At 41.8% G+C, this 13,003-nt stretch overlaps 1 pseudogene across 1 annotated transcript; it reads left to right on the plus strand.

Annotated features, from left to right (window-relative positions):
* On the plus strand, positions 1 to 12,998 carry LOC143593993 (uncharacterized; annotated as a pseudogene). The gene is made up of 11 exons (XR_013146235.1): positions 1 to 78; positions 8,294 to 8,355; positions 8,483 to 8,570; positions 8,659 to 8,720; positions 8,797 to 8,893; positions 9,914 to 10,869; positions 10,955 to 11,077; positions 11,165 to 11,239; positions 11,971 to 12,057; positions 12,403 to 12,499; positions 12,569 to 12,998. The product of XR_013146235.1 is annotated as an uncharacterized LOC143593993 (transcript).
* Positions 12,999 to 13,003: the final 5 nt, after the last annotated feature.

The raw sequence follows: 13,003 nt of genomic DNA on the forward strand, positions 1-13,003 counted from the left end.
ATGTGGGCTTATAGATACTATTTCCTTTTAAAGCCCACAACTCCAAACAATACACATTATATCTTCGTTAAACATAAGGTTAACTACTTATTTGTTTTGATGGTGGATCCATGTACATTATAAATTATATCACCTTTGCGTTTAATAGATACTCTACTTAACTAGTTAATTATAAAATCAATAAAAAATTTGTATATATATTTTTCTTTTAACTATAACATATAAGGTAATAGTTTGTCCAACTACCTCTATCCCATTAAATAACTATATTACGTCATTTGTTTTCTGGTTGTTGTGGAGGAGCTTTAAACCTCAAGTTGAAACGCCACGTCACGTTAAAGCCCAACCCTTATAACACGTGTTCTAATTGAAAGGCCCGTTACCACATTTGGGCCCCATCATGCGTTGAAGTCCCTTCTTTGTCACCCGTTAATGAGTTGAAGTCCCTCTCTCTTGCCCCGGCCTAAAAGTCATGCCACATAAGCTTTTGAAGCCCCTTTTGTAGCCCACAACAACAAGCTTTATAGTTTATAGTTGTATACAACTTAAAATGCTTTAGAATGAAACGAGACACCACTCTTACAATATTATAAATACTTTTAAACTTTGTATGTATAATTATGCACCATCCTTTCTGAATTTGTTTCAACCTAGTGTTTTTTTTGGCTTGGTGGTCTAATAATATAAATAGAAATAAAAGTTTGATGATGATAAGTTGAGGGACTAGAATGATGAAAGTGGATATTAATAATGGGAAAAAAGTGGAAAGTTTGAAGATTGAGTGGACAGGGAGCATATCATGAGTTGTATGTATAACGGGCCAAATTTGAATTGAATGGGTGGATGGATGTACACTCACAAACAAATAATAATAATAATAATAATAATAATTGACTGGCCTCAATACTTAATTAATCTTGTTGAAGAGGTAGGTCCCAGCAGAGCCCAGTTGGACCCGCAAGACTCACCTTGAACAGGGACGTCTGCGCAACGACCAACTGCTTCCGCAGGACCCACCATGCTCAGAGAAGACCTTACGCGCAGTACGCCAGCTGTACCCGCAGGGAAAGCCTCCCAATGGTGAAGTACCCCGCTTGTTCCCGCAGTTGCGGATACAAGCCATCAGGGAAGGCTACCCGCACTGATAGCAAGGCTACACGCACAAGGCACTAACTTTTGCTACTTCAGTAGTCACCTGAAGGAATGAGCAAGGCGGGAATACTCCCGCCCAAATGAGCCAGTCCGTATGCTTCTGGAAGATCTTTTGTACTATACCTACCAAGGTATGGGCAAAACAGACGATCTGACCAGAACAGCCCATGAACCAATCACAAGGTGACAGCTCACCGACAACAGTACGAGGAGGAGCACCCTCTAGTACTGTTTGTCACTATTAGCCGCTGCCTACTCACCAACCCTTACTATGGGACGTGCGCAGCCTACAGTTGGTGGAACAGTGCATAGCCGGCAGTAAAGGAACAGTATACAGCCGACCTTGTCACTGTCGGCCGCAGCCTATCCACAAACCAGCATGGCTTGTGCGTAGCCCACTGTTGGTAGAACAGGAATACTATTCAGCCGGCTGTACCTTCTAGGAAACCTACATTCGGCTATAAATACTCCAACACCTTGGAATGGTAAGGACATCATCTGATATCTCATTATCCTATCTTCTCTAGCAATCTCTTAATATACACTTATATTCAGAGCAATCTAGTCTGATTCTCACGCCGGAGGGTGGTCACAAGGAGGAACCCCCCCCCCCTTTTCAGTGACGAGCTTACGGTGTCTGTTTTGCAGGTCACCTGAAGAACAACTTTCTTTGCTGGACCTCATCCTCATGGGAAAAATTACTTAACCCCCAGATTATCCGTAATCTGCCCGGGGTCACTTAGTGTTTCTTCATTGGCGCCATCCGTGCATAAAAGCTAGAACTAATTCTTAGTTTTTTCAAAATTTCTGAAGAAATGGTTAACGTTACTCCGGTCCCAAGGCCAGTAAGTAACCAAGAAACCCCGGTGACCACAACCCCAGCAACTGGGGGGAACACCGGCGGTTATACAAATTTTACGAACACTACCCCGGTTACTCAAGCCGGGACAAGTGCAGTAAACAATATTTCACTGGGGTTCACTGATGCCCAGTTGGAGAAACGGACGAGGGTCCCTCGCCAAACACTCGATCAAGTTAAGGCGTGGGCCGAAGCACGGCAGAAAGAGTTCCAAGCTGAGTTGGATGAACGCTTGCGTTCACTTCAACAGGCTGACGAATTCGGCAGTACTCGCCAACATCTCAACATGAACAGTGAGTGTGAGTACTTGGACGATGAGCGGGAAGAATCCGATACCGACGCAAACCTCGCCATAAGGCAAAAGGGAAGCGTAAGGAAACGGACTTCCAACCGACAAGGAATTTTGGAGAAACCTTTAAACCAACGAACGCGGGGAAAAACCCACGTGACTTCTCCAAAACCTTTAGACCAACTGCTGCAAATGCAGGAAAGTCCAAGTTTGCAAGGGACATTGCGGAAGCAATCGCCCCGAGAAGTGCCAAACAAATGTCCAACATCGGCACTTATGATGGTCTATCCGACCCAGACGACCACTTGAACAGATTCATTGCGGGGGCAACCGTCAGTAACTGGACGGAACCCACGTGGTGTTATATGTTCCAGATGACTCTGGTTGGAGCGGCCAGGGCATGGTTCGATCGTTTACCGGTCCACTACATCTATGATTGGGCGGACTTTCAGAACAAGTTCAGCCAACACTTCAGCCAACAGAGGAAATATACTGAAGAACAGTGGACGATCCTCAACTGCGTTAGAGAGGAGGATGAATCTTTACTAGACTTCATCACTCGCTTCAACTCCAAAAAGCTGAGTCTGGGTAACATAAGTGAAGATCTTGTTCGCGCCGCTTTCATCCAGGGCGCCGAATACCCAGAGCTTATCCGCACATTGACGGGTAAGGACCGCATGCCATCCACATGGGATGCCATCATGACGGCGGCCAAGCGCTTTGCCGAGACAGAGAAGCAACTGGGAAGGGATCTTCCCCAGAGTACACACCTCTACACTCAAAGGACTAGAGAAAACAATGTTCGGATCGCCCAGCAGAACAAAAAGAGGAAGCTACGTATTTGGCAGTCAAGGGTAAACTTTGACACCTCATCCAGCTCTCGCCCTCTTGTTGGCGGAAGGGATAACACACACCCTTCAAGCCGAAAACACCGGTGGACGCCACTCACCAAAAGCGTCACGGAGATATTTGCAACCGAAAAACTACCATGGCCAAAAGCTCCAATGATCCGGCAGCGACCTAATGCGGATCAAAGCAAATCCTGTGACTTCCACGGGACAAAAGGTCATAGTACGGAGGAGTGTACATCCTTGAAGGATATTGTTGAAACATTCGTCAAGGATGGAAGACTTGCACACCTTGTGGCATCAATCAAGAAGGGAGGAAGGAATGATAACCGGTACAGAGGCAACGGACGAAAGCCCGTTGACATCAGCATTAACATGGTTCATGGCAAGATCAGAGGAAGAAAAAGGCGAGCGACAGAACCATGCACGTGGAAGGAAGCTGAGGTGCGCTTCCCGCGAGTGCCAGGAGGACCCAGCAAAGAAGGCCCTATCGTCATCAAAAGCCAGCTGGGGCACTACATCACTTCTCGCACTCTTGCTGACAACGGCGCCTCGTCAACAGTGATGTACAGGCAGTTCTTCGACAAGCTAGATGACGAAGACAAAGAACGCCTGGAAACGATCTACGCCTCAATGGAAGGGTTCGACGGCAGCACAAACACCCCCTGGGTATCCTATCTTTCCCCGTCACTCTTACGGACGGGAATCACTCACGCACAGAAGACGTGGATTTTTTCGTGATGAGGAAGCCACACCATACATACGAAATTCTCTTCGGAAGAGACGGGATGGCAAGATTCAACGCCGTGGTATCTTCAGTCCACGGCATGATGGGATGGCCAACAGCTGAGGGTGTAGCGATGATCACCGGCATTCCCCAGGTATGCATCGCATCTGTCTCATCTAAACCCAAACCAAAGATGGCTAAACCAACCATCACCGAACCGGAAAGATGGGCCTTCAACGGCAAATACCCTGACCAGGCCGTTTCCATTGACCCAACAGTTGTTGATCCCACACGCACCTTACTCAAACGCTTATTACAGAAAAACGCTGACATCTTCGCGTGGACACCAGCTGACATGACTGGTGTACCCCGAAGTAAGGCAGAGCATAAGCTCAAGTGCGATCCGGCTGTTACGCCAGTCGTACAAAAGCGCAGAGTAATGGGGCCAGAACAAACTAACGCGTGTAGAACCCAAGTCAAGGAACTCCTTGACGCAGGCATCGTACGCGTTAGCAGATATCAAACATGGGTTGCAAATCCCGTTATGGTACCGAAGAATAACAAACAATGGCGCATGTGCATAGATTTCAAGGACTTAAACAAAGCATGCCCCAAAGATTGTTATCCGTTACCCGAAATTGATCTTAAGGTGGATTCGTTAGCACCGTTTCGCCTTAAATGCTTCCTGGATGCGTATAAGGGGTACCATCAAATCCACATGGCCGTTGATGATCAGGACAAAACCGCTTTTCGGACGCCCGATGGCACATTTTGTTACCAAATGATGCCATTTGGACTTAAGAATGCCGGGTTGCGCAAATCTTCAAACCCTTGATCCGGGTTATCAGAGTATACCACCCCTGGATGCACCTCCAAGAGTAGAAGGTCATCAGGCGGTCGACGAAGGGCTCAACGCCCAGAATCCGGCACACCCACTCGAAGTGGCGAATCTTCGCGATCGCCATCGGGTGCACCTCGGTCAGGTGTACACCGTGCCTCTCCAGGACACGGTACACAAACTTTGTCAAAGGGAACCTAAGATTCCCATAGACAAAGAATGCGGCATATACCCCGATCTTGCCTCTGGGGGCATCATACACCGTCTGATGAGGTTCAGGAAACTCAGGCTCGAGAGACTCGAGCATGAACTTCCTGACGATGTACTGATATAGATCGACAGGCAGAGCACACTGGCACTCGCCAGCAGTACTCTTGTCATCCTTGTCGGACGTGGATGACGGGTGCTCGGCGTACACCCCAGCCTCCTGGGCTGTAGCCTCAAGGTCGTAAGCAGAAGACATCTTGCAGGTATGAAAAAGAGAACGATTTCAAGAGAATGCTCGACTGAAAAGGTGAGTATTCACCGGAAATCGTTTTGAAGATGAAGAGAAAAGTGAAAGTGTGGATTACAAAGGACCCTCTCCCCCTTTATATACTAATCGCAATTAATGCGATGAATTTAATGCGGAAGAGAGAGAAATCGCAGGTGCAATGAAACTATGACACGTGGCAAAAAGCAAGCTGGCAACAGCTGTTGAAAGGACGCGTGCCAGTAATTTCGCGGCCACGCGCCCGAAAATTCGCGCCTGAAAAAGCGCCTGAAAAAGCGCCTGGAATGACCATATACTGTCACGTCGCCATAACTTCCTGCACGTCCTGACACTGTCAGAAGAAACCGTCGGACGACGTTTCAATAGTTTGGACTGTTCTTATCGTTTCACCAACTCTTCGAATTTCAAAATTTCAAAAAGATTCGAAAGCGGGAAAATACCCCTTACCTTGACAAACAAGTAACTATAAGACAGGTGCGAGTAAAGTGTTAAGGCAAAACCCTTCACATACTTAGCACCCGCAAGGAATTGACGTCAGGAATACCTTGGAAGTAAAGTAACCGTAAGACGAGTGCGGGTACAGTGTCAAGGCAAAACCCTTCACATACTTAGCGCTCCGCATGGAATTCAAACCAAGAAGGATCTTCTGGGCCATGCTTGCGGAAACGGGAATTCAAACGGGAACGTCGAGAACTATATTGTTTGAAACTCCAAGATGGAATTGGTGGTTTTAACATAATTGATCACTATGTTGAAAACTACCAAAACCCCATGGAGAATCCATACAAGTGGGACTCAACGCTCCTGACTTGCGAGGAGGTTACAGACCTACCCGCTTCATACCCAAAGATCAAGCAGAAAAGTCGGGAATTTCTGCGTGACATTAGGAAAACCGCGGGAAGAATCCCCACAGAAAACCTTAAAACTAAAAACCCTTTTCAAAACCCCTTGCTAGTCCAAAAGTTCACCTCACTTATTAATAATTCATGAGAAGAACATTGGACTGGGGGGACTTGAAGAGGTAGGTCCCAGCAGAGCCCAGTTGGACCCGCAAGACTCACCTTGAACAGGGACGTCTGCGCAACGACCAACGGCTTCCGCAGGACCCACCATGCTCAGAGAAGACCTTACGCGCAGTACGCCAGCTGTACCCGCAGGGAAAGCCTCCCAATGGTGAAGTACCCCGCTTGTTCCCGCAGTTGCGGATACAAGCAATCAGGGAAGGCTACCCGCACTGATAGCAAGGCTACACGCACAAGGCACTAACTCTTGCTACTTCAGTAGTCACCTGAAGGAATGAGCAAGGCGGGAATACTCCCGCCCAAATGAGCCAGTCCGTATGCTTCTGGAAGATCTTTTGTACTATACCTACCAAGGTATGGGCAAAACAGACGATCTGACCAGAACAGCTCATGAACCAATCACAGGGTGACAGCTCACTGACAACAGTACGAGGAGGAGCACCCTCTAGTACTGTTTGTCACTATTAGCCGCTGCCTACTCACCAACCCTTACTATGGGACGTGCGCAGCCTACAGTTGGTGGAACAGTGCATAGCCGGCAGTAAAGGAACAGTATACAGCCGACCTTGTCACTGTCGGCCGCAGCCTATCCACAAACCAGCATGGCTTGTGCGTAGCCCACTGTTGGTAGAACATGAATACTATTCAGCCGGCTGTACCTTCTAGGAAACCTACCTTCGGCTATAAATACTCCAACACCTTGGAATGGTAAGGACATCATCTGATATCTCATTATCCTATCTTCTCTAGCAATCTCTTAATATACACTTATATTCAGAGCAATCTAGTCTGATTCTCACGCCGGAGGGTGGTCACAAGGAGGAACCCCCCTTCTCAGTGACGAGCTTACGATGTCTGTTTTGCAGGTCACCCGAAGAACAACTTTCTTTGCTGGACCTCATCCTCGGTAAACATTACTTAACCCCCAGATTATCCGTAATCTGCCCGGGTCACTTAGTGTGTCTTCACTTGTCGTTGAGAGGTTGAGCTGACGACGAATTGTCTGTCTGTAAATCAACCGAGCAAACCTGTGGGGCTAAAACCCTAGATTCAGTTGGTTGAATTAAAAGAGGCGAATTGATCAAGGATAGGAAGGAGGAGGAGCGTAATGAAAAGGTTATTAGGGGTTTGATGAATCGAAGATGCATCAACTGCAACACCCTCGTATGCTATTTATTATTACTTAATTCATTCTACCTCTTTTCTGTTTCTACTTGTTCCTTCACACTCATCTATATATATGCATCTGTAGAATTCAATTCATACCATTATTATTATTATTATTATGCTCATCAATGTAACACTACTGTATTAACCTCGTCTAGGCTCTACCTCTGCTACTCAATAGTTTTTCAACCTCAGGCTTGGCTTGGGCTCGGCTCGCTTATTATCTATTAATTATTTTACTGATATTTATACCTATTTTTTTTCAACTATAATTATAATATGTAACAAAATGCATCTTATTTACTTATTTTTGAATTATACTTTTATATATAATAATAATAATAATAGGTATTATTATAAAAACGTATAATTATATATTTAATAAATTAGATAAATAATAGGCTTGTTTATGAAACAAGCTTATTTTTATGCTCGAGCTCGTTTAAGCTCGGCTCGATTCGAGTTTTTAACAAGCCGACCTCAAGTAGCTCATGAGTGGCTCGGCCCGTTTATTCCCCTACTGTATTTCAAGACTCCAATGTACAAATCTATCATAGAATTATTGCGTACAGATCATCATGTTGGGATTGAAACAAAGAATAAAAACTTGGATTTCAATATTTATTTGTATGTAAAATTGACAGTGATTCTTACTATTCTCTTGATGCTTACTGATTTGGCATTTTTTAATTTGGATTTTTCACTTTTGTTATGACATGGATGGAATGGAGCACAATTTGTTTATATATTTAATCTGTTATAATCAACTGTAACCTTCATTCAGTTATTTATGTAAATTTTTAAGAGTTAACAGTGATATTTCTTGATTAGTTTAAACAGTTTCTTTTGATTCTCACTGTTCTTTGACTGTATTTTGTTTTTAATATTTGATTACCAGGGACCTCAATACGTGTGCACAAATTTCTGGACGTTCGTTTGCATGACATGTAGTGGGATACAGTGAGTTTTCTACTCAGTTTAAGTTTTTTATTCAATGTTATTTTGCACATGAATGTTGGGTAAAACATGGATGTATAATTTGTCATTTTATAACATCATAATTAAGTTTTCTTAATGCGATTTGCAGCCGTGAGTTTACTCACCGTGTTTAATCCGTATCAATGTCCAAGTTCACTTCACAAGAAGTTGAAGCCCTTCAAGAAGGTGGTAATCTGGTACAAATGCCACAAGAAGTTAAATCCATATTTCCCATGTAGAAATTTGTTTATTTATTATTATTTCACAAGATATTTGCTTCTCCAGCGTGCAAGAGAAACATTTCTTAGAGATTGGGATCCACGGGAACAGAGACTTCCTGATAACAGGTGATACACTTTTGCATTTATTCTTTGAATTGAAAGTATTATAAATAAATTTTCTTATGCATGCTATGTATTACAGCAATGTAGACAAAGTTCGAGATTTCATAAAGAGAGTATACGTGGATAAGAAATTTTTTGCTTCAAAGACGTCTGGAAAACCTCCTAGAGATATACTGGTAGTGTACCTGCTAATTAATTATATATAAAATTTTCAATGGGATAATATGCACATAGGCCACCTAACTCCCAAGTAGTCAAAAGTTATCACTAAAGCCCCACCCAAATAGTAACACGACTTTAGAGGCTACTTTTTCGTTTTGGTTGAATTTCATATCGAGCCGGGGGTCTCACCGGAAGCAGCCTCTCTATCCTTATGGGGTAGAGGTAAGGCTGTCTACATCTTACCCTCCTCAGACCCTACTATAGCTTTGCTATTGGTGGGATATACTGAGTACGATGATGATGATGATGATGAAGCTTCTGAAATATCATATATTCATATATACCCAATCTAACATGAAAATATCATATCTACTTCTTGAAACTAATTAAAATATCATAGTTATCCTTTTCATTAAAAAGTTATTACCATTCTACTCTTCTCTTTCTTAAAACCTTAAACTTTCATATTTATCCATTCTAACCATAAAAGTTCATAGGTAATAACTTAAAAGTTTCATAAAATCAGGGTAGAATGGTCATGTATATGAAATTCATCCTTTCGTTTATGCTGATTTCAGCAGAGAAAGAACTTGCTGGAATTTTGTAAAATGTTGAAATGCCCCTAAATAAATTTTTTAGCACTTTTCAGTTGTATAAAGATCACCATCAATCTGCTAAATGCAGGGGCACTTTTGCATTTTAAACTCAAACAGCTTGATCGTTAAAAATAATGGCATTAAATTTAATTTTAGCTCTTTTAGAGTTTTAAAATAACCAAAATACCCATGAATCTACTAAATTCAGTGGTACGCTTGTCATTTGAACAACCCTAAGCTTGACCACGACCTTTAAGAATAATGGAATCGTCATAAACGAAATCATATTGATACTTGGAGGTGACCTTTGAACTTGTTTTAATAGTTAGTAACCTTAATGAAAAACTTCAAAAACTTAGTATGCCTACGTAATCCATTTTTAAAAACTATGTATTTATTGGCAAACTAACATGTTAAATTTGGCAATTGTTGTAACAGAATCATAGAAACCATGAGGATGAAACTAGACGGGCTAGTTCATATCATTCTTACTCTCAAAGTCCACCATATGATTATCAATATGAAGAACGCCGGTACGGGAAACAAGCACCTGCACTTACTAAAAAACCTGGATCCGACAGAGGCATGTTGTGATTTCTTAGTACAAGTCGGTTAAGTGATCATGTGCAGGAAGACACGTTTGCAAATGAGGTGGTTAATGCTAGGGTTTCAGATTATTCAGTGACTAATGGAGGTGATTTACTGAGATCCAATTCACAGTCACCCCCCCCTTTGTCACACTCATCAGGATCTGGAAAATTTGATGGTTTGGACCTTATCAGTGCACCGAATCCACCTCAATCCGCCACATCAGCACCCGAAAGTTTGGTGGTCTGGATCTTTTTAGTGCACCAGATGCACCTCAATCCGCCACATCAGCACCCGAAAAGTTTGGTGGTTTGGATCTTTTTAGTGCACCAGATGCACCTCAATCTGCCACATCAGCACCTGAAAAGTTTGGTGGTCTGGATCTTTTTAGTGCACCGGATGCGCCTCAATCTGCCACATCTGCGGTTTCTACTCAACCTGGAAAGTTTGATGGTTTGGATCTTTTTAGTGCACCAAATCCACCTCAGCCCACCACATCAGCATCTTCTGCTGAACCTGGAAAGTTTAATGGTTTGGACCTATTTGAGTTATTGGATGCATCTTCAGCTTCTGCAGCACCAACTTTGAATGTAGATCAGGAGTTCAAAGCTTTTGGACCTGATTTTGATTTATTTACTGTTATGCCACAGAAGCAGTCAACTGAAACTTTAAGTGATAAATCAATGGATGCGACTACTCAGAAGAATGGTGGGTGGGCCACCTTTGACATGCCTTGGCATGCACAGCCCAGTCAGCAAGATATTAGTGTCCCAGTAACTATACAAAATAACAATAATCATGCTCAGGTATCTTATATTGTCATCGTTGCAATATATATTTGTTTACTCCAACATAATAAGAGATTTGTTTAATCCTAAATTTTGCTGACAGTCATGGAGCTCGTTTAAAAAATCTACCATACCCTTTGAAAGCGTTTATACAAAGAGTAGTGAGCAAGTTCCTGTACAAGGCCCTTTAGTTGCTGATCCATATTTGGCATGGGGAATATCGGAGGTATTAATTTAGCTAGGAATAACGGTTACATTGCTTAAAATATTAATGCAAGCAGCTCTTTTTTGAATTTGTTATATGAATGCACAGAATTTGAAGATGAAAGAAGTTGATTTGGATACTAGATCTACTCTTTTTGTTAGCACAACTGAAGTCCCGATCCTGGTACAGGACATCTCTTTTACTTATTCTCCTTTATTTTGATTTGCTTATAGAGGGGAGGAGGGGTAGAGGACGACGAATCCTGTTAGATCCGTAGAAAACATTACTATAGAGGGGAGGAGGGGTAGAGGACGACCGAAATTGACTTGGGATGAGAGGATTAGGCATGATTTGATAGACCTAAACCTCTCCGAGGACATGGTTGAGGATAGGAATTTGTGGAGAAGTAGAATTAAAGTTAAGGATTTTTAGAGAGAATTGAATACCTTAGGGCTTAGACTTAACTTATTTAGGCCACATACCATAATGGTATTTCCCTTACATATATTATTATTATTATTATTATTATTATTATTATTATTATTATAATTATTATTAGCTTTTATATAGCTGTTAAACTGTGATCTTATTATTAATATTATTATAATTAGTAGTAGTTTTTATATAACTGTTAAACTTTGATTTCCTTTATTTTGCTTTATTTTCCTTTATTTTGCTTCATACACATGTACTTAGAGCCGAGGGTCTCTCTGGAAGCCACCTCTTTATTCCTTTGGATAGAGGTACGGTGTGCCTACATCCCACCCTCCCCAGACCCTACTTATAGCTTTGCTGTCGGTGGGATTTTACTGGGCATGATTGATTGATTGATTGATTTTGATTTGCTTATGTTTATTAGTTGTCTGAATTGATGCTATCTCATTAATATTATTATTTTATGTGTATATATTCAGGATGGAGCGCAACTGCATGGGCCTAATGCAAAATCTCACAATCCATTTGATTTTCCTGGCGACACTGATTTTGAAACTAGCAACATGGTAAATTCTATGCATACAACTTTGGGGCAATTTCATATATACCCAACCAAAAAGTTTAGTTTCATATATACCCATTCAAAATACATGTTTTATATTTACTCATTTGATTAAATTTAATTGATAACTTGACCATTATACCCTTCTCTTTTTCCTTGCACTCCAAACTCTTATATCTTATGCAAGGTTTAAAGGAAGGGTATAGATGTCATGAATTTCAAAACGGGTATCTTTGATATTATGTTAGTTACATATGATCTTATACCAAGTTTTGAGGGGATATATGAAATCATCTGTATAATTTTCATTTTAGTGCGTATGAGTTAATATGCTGTATTTACACTGCAGTATTTTGACATGAACTCTATGCAATCTGCTTTGCCATCACCTTGGTTTCCTGATAGTGCAGCTGCTTCAATACCGTTTGCTCCTGGTACATCACAAGGTAAGATGTCAACAAACAAATGAACTTACGTTGTTTAATTATTAATAATCCTGTAATATGATTATGCAGAGGCCTTAGTATTCAAGGCAGGGCAAGCACCAAGCATTCAGATTCCATAAGTCCCTCTCATATATACTTTTATCATATATGCATGCACACTTATAATTTAACACTATTGCTGCATTGTTGTAATATATCTTTTAGGAATACTCAAGCTCAGGGTCCTGTAGCTTCTGTTGGTGGTAATCCGTTTGGATAGGACTGGAAATTGTTTTTGTGGATACCGTCTAAGTGTCTAACCTGACTGTGAAGTTATTAGTCTCTGTATTCCATGTAAAATAAGCTCTGTGGTTTGAAGTTTTAGGTACTTTAGTGGTCTCACTGGAGCTATAAATGATGATAAAGTATGCTCATGGTTGCTTAAAGTTGTTAGCATATTATGTTATTCATATGGATATCTAACGTGGTTTGCTTGTACTTTGACCCAACATTTGACTGACTCAA

This window comes from Bidens hawaiensis, unplaced genomic scaffold (genome assembly GCF_021521415.1).
Source record: "Bidens hawaiensis isolate Kalapana, Puna unplaced genomic scaffold, B.hawaiensis_p1.1 tig00042988_1, whole genome shotgun sequence".
Lineage (NCBI taxonomy): Eukaryota > Viridiplantae > Streptophyta > Magnoliopsida > Asterales > Asteraceae > Bidens > Bidens hawaiensis.